Below are 12163 nucleotides of genomic sequence, written 5' to 3' on the forward strand. Positions count from 1 at the left end.
GTCTTAGTTATTCTATTGCTGTGAAGAGATACTATGGCCATTTAATTGGGGCTTGCTTACAGTTTCAGAGGATTATCATCTTGGCATTTACTCTACCAGAATTTACCATATGGATAAAGTTGGTGGTTAGCAGGGCTGAATGCACTCTCTCATTACTGCTGCAGCCATGTTCCCTGACATCAGACCCAGCCCCTCCCTCCTCCAACATACAACGACCCAAACTTCTACAATTATCCAATGTGTAAATATACCACACTGTTACTGCCAATGCATTCTAGAATCCTGAATTGCATAGCTACCTATTTCTCATACAACCATTATTGGACTACCCAGCTTAGACTGTGTAAGATAATTTAGTGAATCCTTATTGACACATGTATTAATTTACACATGCAAATTACCTACTCTATTTACTTTCTCTTTTTTGAGGGTTTTAATTGTTTATTTTTAAAATTTCTCATACATGTAATATGATCTCATTCATGAAATATGATCACATCCACACTTCATTTCGTTCTTCCAATTTCCCCCATTTCATGCTCAGCTCAACACATTTCCAACCAAACTTCATATTTTTTTTTTGATAACCCACTAAGTCCAGTTAGTGCTTCACATATGTGCATGGGTGTGGAGCATCCACTGGAGCAAGGGAATCCAAGTAGTAACCACATACTTGAGGAAGAATGATACCTTCCAATAACTACCCACTCATAACAGCTTCTACAGTAAGTAGGGCTTGGAAATTCTCTACCCTAACTATATTGGAAGTTTGGCAAGTTTGATCTCGTGTAGGTCTTGTCAACTATGCTGGGAGTTTGGCTGGCTCCATCACATATAGGTCTTATGTAAATAACCCCAGCTACTGTGAGTTTATGAGTGCAATAGCCATTCGCTGACAATAAGACAGCACTTCACAGCATTCCTCCCCATCCTCCAGCTCTTAGAGTCATTTCACCTCCTCTTCAGTGTTCCCTGAACCTTGGTGCTAGTGGGGTTAATCTAGTTCTTCCATTTAGGTTTGAGAAGTCAGTCTTCTACTCACAGTGGTTTAATTGGTTATGTTTCTCTGCACTGATTGCTGCCCACAGTAAAAAGAAGTTTCTCTGAACAAAGCTGAGTACAGCCCAGGTCTATGTATGTAAATATAAATATTTAGAAGGATGCTTGACAGTAAAACTTAGCAAAATGACAATAGATAGTCTTGTCATTATACCATATATTCTTATATGCCACTATACCACATACCATATGGTATATGATTATTATTTTTTATTTATTAGATCTTTTATTTACACTTCAGATGCCATCCCCTTTCCCCATCCCCCCCCCCTTAGAAAACTCCTATCCCATGTCCCCTTTTCCTTTTTGCATTTATACATTTTTTTAAAAAATGTTAATCATAGGCTTTATAAGTTTGGTATTGTTCAATCAGAGGTGTAACCCACTACCCAACCTAGATATAACAACTATCTTTGACTGGTGGAGATACATGAACATCTGCCTCACTGTCTCCCCCTTCTTTCTTTCATCACCTCTATTTACTTTCTAATACCCTAATCTATACAAATGTGCTCTAAGACCCTAATCACTGCAAGTATGTTGACTTTCATGATAATGTGATGGTAAATAAGTAACAATTCTGTAGTTTATCTTAAAATCTATTTACCCATTGAGAGACTTGAATTTTTACATTTGGAAAATATTAAGTGATATATCTAGAAAAAGCTATTTCACAGACATAGATTATTCAAGATGAAGTAAAGATGAAACAAAACTTCCCTTAAAACTACCTCATAAAAGCTCAACACATAAACACATATAGAAAAGGTGATCATTGTTCCATTTCTTCTCTGAGTTAGGGCTGGAGGTTGTTTCCAAAAATTCCTTCTCCTTTCATTTAAAATTATATGAAAACAAATTGTTATAGTTTTATTTAACATGTGAATTTTATAGTTTAATGTAAAATATTCTTTTAATTTTTTACTAGTAAAAATGTGAACTAGTTTATGAAATAGTTTATTTGATGGAGTTTTTAACTTTAAGACAGAGTGATTATGTCTGCTTACATAGGTAAAAACACAGAGTAACCCTCTGAGATACTACACTGAATGAATGTTCTAAAAAATAATCAAATAAAAACTCTAATTGTGTAGAACCAACTCCTGAAAAAAAATAAAAGTGACACCATGAACATATCAGCCTGTATGTCTGTGATGGCTATTCTTGGTTGACAACTTGACCACATTTAGAATAAACTACAATGTAAAAATAGAGGGGACCTTCGAGGTAGGAAGACACATCTTTAATCTGGGCCACATCATCTCTTGGAAGAGTAAAAAAGGACAAGGAAGAAAGAAGCATTTTCTCTTTGCTTACTCTTGCCTTGTTAACAAGTCTATTCTTTTGCTGGCATTAATGACTACTCTTTTGGGATTCTATCATCTATTGAAGACCTACTGAAACATTCAGCTTCATGCACTGAAAAACTTCTGGATTCTTGGATGTTCTGTTGTTCATAGCAACTCATTGCTGTAAGTTACCCTCTTTTCTATATTGCTATATCTATCTTCATATATGAACACATATGCAGTATATAATATGTGTGTGTGTGTGTGTGTGTGTGTGTGTGTGTGTGTGTGTGTGTATTCAGCAGACAATTACCCAATGCTGCATTTTATCTTCAGTGAGGGCAGGCAAGAACAATCAGGAAACATGGTGGCTGATGCTCCCTAAGCAACACTTTTGTGAATTGAATTAACATAAAGCAATTGAATTCTATAACATTCTTACAGCAAATGATTTTAAAATTGGTCATTAAAAAGTTAATAATTGAGATTAATTGATGTTTAATAGTTTGAATTTATCATTTTAGTGATATTATATTATTTAATTTTTCAAACTTTGCACTTGAGGGAGAATGGTCACATGCTTAAACATAATTAGCAGACTAAGCTATGAAATATAAACATTGGTTAATTAAACATTCTCATTATCAATGACAGATGTATCTCAATAGTAATGATATAAAGAAAAAAATTTATTTGGGTTTAGATTCATGAAAATAGAGCTGGAATAAAATCATTATTTTCCAGGTGTGACAACAGGTTGAGTTATGCTACATAGAAATTTAATTTTTTGTTGAAGTACAATGTATGTCAAACTATGAGTGAGTCCACCTTATAAAATGCTCAAATGACTAATACAAACAATAACATAACAGAATGTTTCCATACTGAATTTTTTACTAGTTTGAGAGGTGAATCCAGAAGTAGCTTCCTAGGAGTCAGTGTGTCAGGAGGCATCCTACATTGACAAGGATTTATAATGTACTTAAATGCCAGAATCAGACAGCATCCATTTCTAAAAAACCACAAAGATGGCTGAAAAAAGAGTCTATGTTTCTAATGTGGAACAGCATTGACAACTAAAGATGATATTGTATCAGCTCCTTGTAAGACTAACCAAATGCAGAAAGGAGAGGGGATGATTGAAAGAGCAGGCATAGCCTGAAAAAACTCAAGATAAGGGGGAGAATTATCTCATGCATCATAGACACATCATGTAGCAATGAGTTCCCACTATAAAAGATAAGACATATTGTGATCAAACTTAAAAACGGTATTCAAAGCCATGAGGGTAGGGGGATTCATAACAGGAAGCAATACTTCACAGTGCATCATTATTTTTTTTATTTGATGTCAAAATAACTTAATGTACACCTTAAGCCACCTGTAAAGGAGAGAAAGGGAATTTTTCTTATGGTATGTGATGTTGAACCTAGAATTTGGAAGGAAAAGATTAAATGGAGAGAAAATAGAGAAGAGAACAAAGCCTGATTGTTAAAGAACCAATCGCACCTGGTGAACAATGCATACATGCTAAAGATGATCAAAGGTGTGACTAACAAGATGGAAAGAAAAATGAAGAGATAAAACTTCAGAGAAAAGATCTCTAGAAGACCATGTTTCTTATCTTTGGCCATAATCAAATAAGTATTTGTCAAAGAGATATAAGCTGAGATGTTTTCACATTAATCTCATAGAGGAAATTTTTTTAAATGCCGCTGGCTTTTTAAAACGCTTGTGTTCTGTCTTCTGGCAGAATCATGTCCTATTCTGTACCCTGTATTGCAGAAACCAAATTAATTTATCTGGAACTCAAGCCAGTTTAATAGAAACATAGCCTACCTACAACCTTGAGTTAACATAATCAAGAAGTAAGAGTTTCTAAGGCGGGAATATCTAACTACGAATCAAAAAATCGATTTCCCAAACTGTATGCCTAAGAAATCATCTTTGGAATTTCTTTCTACAAATTAGTTTTTTAATTAATCGATTAAATTATTTACTTCATATCATGACCTACATTCCTCCTCCCTGCTCAACCTTCTAGACCTACCCACCCCAAGACATTCTTCTATCTTCAGAAAAGGAAAGCCTTCTATGGATAATAACCAGCCTTGGCATATCAAGCTATAGTAAAACTAGGCATATTTCTATTTGGGCTAGACAAGGCAGCCCAGTAGTGGGAAAGATTCTCAATGGTGAGAAACAGTCTAAGAGCCCCTGCTCCTGCAGTTAGGAGTCCCACATGAAGACCAAGCTACAAAACCTATTACATATCTGTATAGTTACCTATGAGTCATTCCTGTTGGCAGTTGACAGTTCAGTCTCTGCAAGCACCTATGGACCCAAGTTAGTTGACCTGTAGGTTTTCTTGTGGTGTCCTTGACTCTTCTGGCTCCTTCTATCCATCCTTCCCCTCTTCTGCAGGATTCCCCAAGCTCCATTTAAATGTAAGATTATTTGGATTTTAAGCCAATGAGATTCAGGGATCAGTGTGACTGCAGTGCTTCAGAGCACCAAGATTGCATTTCATGAATTACCTCTATCAAATGATGCCTTTTGCAAATCTTACTTTATTGCATCATTCCTATCATCTTTCTAAAATATTGGCATTTTGACATTGTTTTCTTAATTTAGAAAAGTAAACTAATACAGCTGCTAGGGGTGTGTTTGCTTCCACTGTGTTAGGGACATTTTGTGTCCCTAACTTTTCAATCTCTATGATATAGCAGTTGTCCTTTTACTTTAGTCAATTGCAGACTTCAGCATGCAGTGAATAATTTCCTGTGTGAGTTCACAGTAGTAAACTGTCCATGTGCCTCTTTTTTAAGCATGTTAACCTCATCTTTTATGTGAATTAGTTTTATCTTTTTCCACATTTCTGAACATTCTGAAGTAGTAAAAGAATGAAGAATGATGACAAGATAACCTTGTCAAAAATACTGTTCATGAGCTCATGGTACAAATCATGGCACTATATTGTAAATTCCCTAGTTAACAGAATTTTCTATATTGTCTATGGTTCATTTTTACTCTAAAAGCCAGAAATGTATGTGAACGTATATTTATACCAAACAATGAATCAAGCATGGTAAAACAAAGAAAGAGTTCAATAGTCATTAACATTTCAAGTAGAAAACAATCATCTTGATTTCTGTAACTTGCATTTATCTAGTATAGCATTAAATAAAAGATTGGATGGCATTTTTTTTTAATCAGGACATTGCAGTGATGTTCATATAGGGTGTTGGAAGCTATTGACAATACAAGACAAAGATCAGTAAACTATATTCCAGAAAGGCAAGAGAGGACTTTTCTTATACAACATGAGCTACGGTCAACTTTCAGAAATAAGAAATAGAAAATAAACCACCTGGAAGACTGTGCAACTCTTCAGCTTGACTTTGATTTGAATAACCAATCAGTGTTTGAGAATAAGACAGAAAATTACAAATCATCAAAATCACAGAAGCAGGAAATAAAAAGTAATGAAGGTGTAGGCATCAACTGCTCTCATGGTCCCTCCAATTATACCGTCAGATACATTAGCCCCTCGGAGCAGGAGAATTGCCCTAGATACTAGTGGTCACAGTAGAGGTACAAATCTTCCAGGAATCATTCATCCTCATGGGGAATCACCTCAAGGGTATAGTCTTTTATAATTCCATCTATATCCATTATGAGGAATTTAAATGCTTTCTGGGTTCAAATGTTTTAGTAGATATGAACTAGGTCATTTCAAATGAACAATTGATACATATGATAATAATTTTAGAGACAAGCTTCATACTTATTTTGTCTCAGAGATGTAACAAAATGCAAACTAATGAATAAAGTCCAGATATGTATACATGAACGTAGCTTTCTTCATTTCAACATCAGAGGCCAAACTTTGTAGTTCTTCACCCTGAAGATGATGACTGACTTATTTCCATTGATAGAAAAGGCAGAAGGTGGCAGAACTACAATAAACAACTCAGTTGAAAGATGGAATCTGGAACTCTACAAATTGTATGTGCTGGAACACTCAAAGGTATTATTCCTGACAAATAAAGAAATAAAATTAATTCAATGCTTACTGATCATTGTATCATACATATTATTTTTATCTAATTGCCTTGACAATAATTTTTAAGAGATACGTAATTTTCAGCTAGGGAAAATAAGGACTCAAAGAACTTTCATTTTTTTATAGTAGATTTATTTTCTCTCTTATGTACCTGATGGAGAAGGTCAACAACTCTTCTGGGTAAATATATCTCCAATAATATTTGGAGTTTCATTCGTCTGTATATTCTCTAAAGTAAATACTTTACTCTTTCTAAGTCCCATTTCCCCTCTCTACAAGATGTAGATATTTCTAATATTCTATATCCAAAGTTAAACAATAAACATGGAAATATTTTATGAATTATAAATTCATATAAATAATAAATGTGGATATAAAGAAAATTGGTTTCAGAGTTGTATTTATTTGTTTTTCTGACATAGGGTTTCTTTGTGTAGTCTTACCTATCCTGAAATTAGCTCTGTAGACCAGGTTCTGTGATTTTATATTAGCATGAGTAAATACTTATAGTTTAAGTGGAATAGCCAAAACTTATCTTGAATAATCTGAAAAACATTTCTCCATAGAAGTGGGTAAAGGTCAGGGAAAATGGTAAAAACAAAACTATATATGATTTCATGGATCTATAAGAGGCAGAGCACTAAGAAAAGTGCTGTGAGTTTGTGTCTTCTGGATATTACAGGGATCCTATACCATAAACTCCCAATAGCTAACTTCAAGTAGGACCCTCTTGGGAAGCTTCTGATGTTTTACTGGTCAGTTATAAACTCATATACATACAGTCATCACTAACTAGACATAGTGAGTTGTGTACATATGTATATGTGTATCGGTATGTGTATTTGTATATGTATATATGTATCTGTGTATCTGTGTATCTGTATATATGTGTATATGTGTATATATGTCTATATGTATATGTATATAATAAGAGAGCCCATAAATCTGAGACTAAAATGTAGATGAAATGAGCCATAGAAAAGGCAGAAGGGGATTAATAGAGATAAGTACAACCAAAATGCATTATATTCACATAAAAATTAAATTGTAAAGAATTCTATAAATGTATGTTTGGCTCTTTAAGTGAGATTTTCAGTAATGTAAACAATATAGTTCAAATTTACATATATCATAGCAAACTATTATACAAATATAATTAAATTTATTCATTACCAAAATTAAGTGTTTGCTACTAGCTATATTTAATGACCTCATTCAAATAAATTTCATATTTATAGTTAAGATATCAAATTAAAGTTTTATTGCTCTATTTGAGATACAGTTTGTCTAATGGAGCCAACATTGTAAAGCTTCTGTCCAGAGTAACAAAAGCTCATAATTGTTGTTATGGAGAAAATGGGTGAAGTTGAGGGCAGCAAATATTTATAGTGAATGAATCCACACATTAATAATTTAGATTGACAGTGCGGAATTAGTCTTTGTTTTGCTATTTATACAGACTAGAATTCTTAAAGAATGTATTTTATACCATAAGCAATTAATTATATATTAATGACTACTTGCTAAGAAATGAAAGTATCATAAACCACAGAGAATTCAAAATATCATTATCAGGCATTACAGAAGTATTGCAATTTTTTTTATTCAGATGATAGCCAATTTGAAAATCATTCCTATATAAAACAGAAAGTTCTGGATTAAATGATTTTATTATGAGTGTTTAGATACATGTTTTTGAAAAAAACTTAGCAGTGGTGAAGAAAGATAAGGAACTATGGGTATATAAATGTTATGTAAAAGAAATGAGGTTTGGAGATACCATCTGAGATCACAAGCCTAAGTGCTAAATCTGTTTCATGTGAAGATTTGAGATTTATAAACAGTAGTTCATGGGACTGTAGATTATGAAACACACTGCTAATGTGAGAGTCAGTTAATTCCTGGAAATAAATATAAAAATTTTCATCACAGAAGAACAGTCTACAACAGAATATCCCAAGGCTGCGTTCATTTATGTTTTGGTTATAAAGAATATCTTAAGAACAAATTAAATTCTGTATTTATAGTACTAGATGAAGGAATTTAATTTTAGAGGAACTAATCTTATAGTGGTCTGGAGAAAACAACATGGAGGACAATTCCTCAAAAAAGAATAACTAGTAATCTAGTGTGGGGAGCCGACAGAAGGCGGTTATCATCCTTGCAGCCATCTTTAGGCATATACCCTGACAAGAGACTTGTTTACAATGGCCTACAACAGCTGAGCACACTCTGATAACATCTTGTTTTAGATACCCAGGATCTTCCCTTGGGTGTGTGAGACTTAAAGGTGTTATTTAGAGCCCAGACTTAAGAGCGTGACTTAAAGGTGTGATTTAGAGACAAGACTTAAGGGTGTGACTTAAGGTTATGACTAAAAGGCGTGACTTAGAAGTGAGACATATAAAAGGTGAAAGACAGACAGAAGACACACTAGGACTAGGCAGTTAGCACTTGGAAGAACTGGGAAAGAGACTAGCAACTTAGAACTGGAGTAGGCACTTGAGACTCGAGACAGGCAATTATTATTAGACACTTGGAATTAGACACTTGTACTTGGAAGAGTACTTGAGACTTGAGACTTGAGGCAGGTAACTTGGAACTGGGAAAGAGACTAGCAACTTAGAACTAGGGTTAGGACTTGAGACTTGGTGCTGAAGCCCAGGACCTGAGATTTGGTACTAGGAACTAGGGACTTGGAGAGAAGAAAAAAGACTGAAGAATAAACAGGATTAAATCACACTCTGTCTGGTCTCCATTCTTCACCTCTGTCCTTACTCTCTATCTTGCTGAACCCTGACCTGCGGACTGGAGCAGCTTGGGGCAGTGTGGGCTCTAACAGTTTAGCCCCCAAGGCTTTTGGCAGTTCGGTTGCCACATTGATAGAGCAGTCCGCGACATTTTGGTCCCCAAGCATGGGGCAGAGCAGTTCTCGACAATCTAGTTTAAATGGTCCACCTTGATCCCTCAGCCTTAGGAGGAGAGAGTCTGATATAAGGATGTGTGCAGCAGCAGATGCTGGGACACATGTACACACTGGCAGCACTAAGTGTGCTTAAAACAATAAAATGAAGAGCGTGTGAAATTTGGAGTGAATCATGAGGTAGAGGATGGAAGAGGAAATACAGCAGAAAGAATAGAAGATGAGAGCGGATTTGGTACTTAACTCTTTTAAATATAGAAATTAAATTAGAAATGTAAAAAAAAATCGCCAAGGATATAATTGTAGCAAAGATGAAATCAAAAATAATAAAATGATAAATGCATATGAAAAACTCTACTACTTGAGTTAAATGGCTTGATTAATCAGATACCTTTTTCTACTTGTACTCCAAATGCAAATATACTCTAAATCAAGGCAAATTAATTATATTTTTATACCTACAGATATAAGAAAAAGTAAAAATGAAGACCGATAACCTATATAAGAATTAAGTGTCCTTAAAATTCAGCCAAATGGGAAATTTGGAAAGACTAAACACTAGCACACAATTTTCAAAATGATGGTTGTGTTTGCTTACAAAGAATGACAAATGCTGTGGCAAACCCACACTGGAGATTATGGGAGACATTGAAAAATGAGAAAAACCTGAAGACTACATGAGAAATTCTGTGAAAAAAAATTAGATGAATGAATAGGATAGGTTAGTGAAAGCAAGTACCAAGATTCAACATGTCCTTGCCATTCAGGCATTGGATATTAATCATCAATGAAGAATTCTTGAAACGTGATATATTTGAGAAATGATTCATCTTGAGAGCAAAGACTTCCATTATTATAACATTTGCTGTGGGAGCTGTTAAATCATTTTTTAGTTATTTTCATATACAAGTAAGTTTCCCTATCTATTGATCGTCCATGCATTTTCTCCCCAATTAGCCCTCTGGAATCTGATATTGTATGAATGCTCTCATCATATGTGGGCACATAAGTAGTGGTCTGTCCACAGTCTAACACTGAGAGCAATAAATAATTCTTTTGAATTACGTAGTTGTCTGTGTTCTATTTTAGAAGCAAAAAAAAAAAAAAAAAAAAAAAAAAAAGGATTATGATGGTCACCATTTCTTAGATCCTAAAAGTCTAAAAACCATAAAGCAGAATAATGAAAAATAAATTCACAGTTAGTTGCATAAATATTATATTAAGTCATGGTCGGTGATTCTGAAGATCTATGACACACAACCCAATTCCAGAAAAACAAAAGCCCTTCTGAAAATGGAGAGAAAATCAAATGACAACAAACTATTCAGGAGCAACAATAAAAGCCAGAAGAGAGTGAAATAAGAATGTAGTAAGAGAAAACCTTATTCTTCTCTAATTCTTAAAATATTCTCTGAAAATTTTATACTCATACATATGCATGGCACATACAAAAGTTAAATTTAGACTTGAAGCTATATGTAGGCAGTTAAAATGTTAATTTACATTAAATATATTAAGTATATATGATAAAATATTAATGATAAACTGTTATTTCTTTATTACAAAATATCCATTTTCTTTTTTTTACAAGGTACCATTATTATTGATATCACCACACAGAAGACATAATTAGAATATATTCAAACTACTCTTTATCTATGCACTTAGTAACCTTCTATCAGCTTACTCCCATGGCCATATTGGAGACTTTAGCTGGGAAAAGTGTAAAAGTAGTTTTGTGTATGTACAGCTGTGTGTTAATGTAAGTCAAAACCATACACCACCTGCAATTGGATGTGGCCTTAGAAACAACAGTGAGGATGATATATTTCACAAGAAAAAATGGGATAAGGTACATGCAGTGATTTACTTACTATGTGTAAACTCTGAAATCTTCAAGGTGCAATTAAGTTATAGAAGCTTATCCACAAGACTAAACTGACTGACTGTTCTTTTAAGCACTTAATGGAAAACTCCTGTAAAATATAAACAGTACAAACATGTGGATTGGGTAGTGGGTGGATGGATAGATAGATAGATAGATAGATAGATAGATAGAGATCTGGATAAGAATAACAGGACATGATCTGAAAACCAGAGTCCATTTTAATTCCTGGAGAGTTGGAGATTTTATGTTTGGAGCGTAAAAAAGCTCCCTTTCTTTTTTCTAGATTAGTTGTTTGTTGCCGTCTTGGTGGGTTTGTTAATTCAGACAAATACAGGGAAGTTTACTGGTTCCTGCCAACATTAGAACAGCAGGAACACTGAAAAGTCCAAGCAGCAGTTTCCCATAGGCTAAAGAAGACCTGGTAAGTCTTTGTCTCAGTAAATAAGAACCCAGAAATCAACCATCTAATTATGAGTTGAAAAACACCATTGTCTATCTATGACCTCTTTTCTAATTAATCAGCCTGCTCAGTCACTAACTGACTTGTGTATCATCAATACCAGCTAGGTAGAAATAGAGCATTAAACTTTTGGTTCTTAAATAGTAGGTTATTTTATGTATGGCTTTGCTTTCCAAAAAATAAAGCCTAACTACACACACACACCACACACACAGGCACCTATAAAAATATGGAGAAAGATATAAATGATATGAAGGACAGAAGGATGAAACTGAGGTTCATATTATTACATATATAGCAATCCCAGAAGTATATTACATGGTACAAAAAGCACAAGTTCACAGAACATGAAACTTTAATGTTATATATCTAGGAATTGGGGTTGAATCAATATTAAATGATAAATCACAATAAAAAAATAGGCAGATACAAATTTCAAACACTGAAACAGTTCATTCCTGACAAAGAGAAACTATTA

The 12163-nt window shown here is 34.0% G+C and overlaps 1 long non-coding RNA gene across 2 annotated transcripts in view; it reads right to left on the reverse strand.

Moving 5' to 3' along the window:
- Nucleotides 1–3053: 3053 nt before the first annotated feature.
- The window catches only part of LOC143441974 (uncharacterized), a 77725-nt gene continuing 68615 nt past the window's right edge, over nt 3054–12163 (reverse strand). The window contains exon 12 of one of the 2 annotated variants that reach the window (XR_013109788.1): nt 3054–6387. This is a non-coding gene — a long non-coding RNA (uncharacterized LOC143441974). The remainder of the gene's footprint in view (nt 6388–12163) is intronic. The other variant, XR_013109787.1, reaches the window with a different exon arrangement.

This window comes from Arvicanthis niloticus, chromosome 4, assembly GCF_011762505.2.
Source record: "Arvicanthis niloticus isolate mArvNil1 chromosome 4, mArvNil1.pat.X, whole genome shotgun sequence".
Classification (NCBI taxonomy): domain Eukaryota; kingdom Metazoa; phylum Chordata; class Mammalia; order Rodentia; family Muridae; genus Arvicanthis; species Arvicanthis niloticus.